Genomic DNA, 336 nt, shown 5'->3' with positions numbered 1-336 from the left:
TTTTTATGCTGTATGTTTACATATTATTTATAATTTTTGAAAATTAGTAATATTAAAATGTAAAACTATATTTTATGCCATGTGTCATCTTTCGGGAGAAGTTTTTTTGCTGACGTGGACGCTCTATGGAGCTTCAAAAGGTCCATTTTATTAGTATAGACTTCGAAATTATATATAATGTGTTTTTTTACAAAATAGTAACGTTACCTTATAGAGATAAACCGTCTTTTTTTTAGTGAAAAATGGTAATCTTACATATGTTTAATGTAGTGTTTCCATTTTTATGTTGTATGTTTACATATATTTATTATTTTCGAAATTATATATAATGTTTTT

The sequence above is a fragment of the Brassica oleracea genome, chromosome C5 (genome assembly GCF_000695525.1).
Source record: "Brassica oleracea var. oleracea cultivar TO1000 chromosome C5, BOL, whole genome shotgun sequence".
Taxonomy (NCBI): domain Eukaryota; kingdom Viridiplantae; phylum Streptophyta; class Magnoliopsida; order Brassicales; family Brassicaceae; genus Brassica; species Brassica oleracea.
This window is presented reverse-complemented; position numbering follows the sequence as displayed.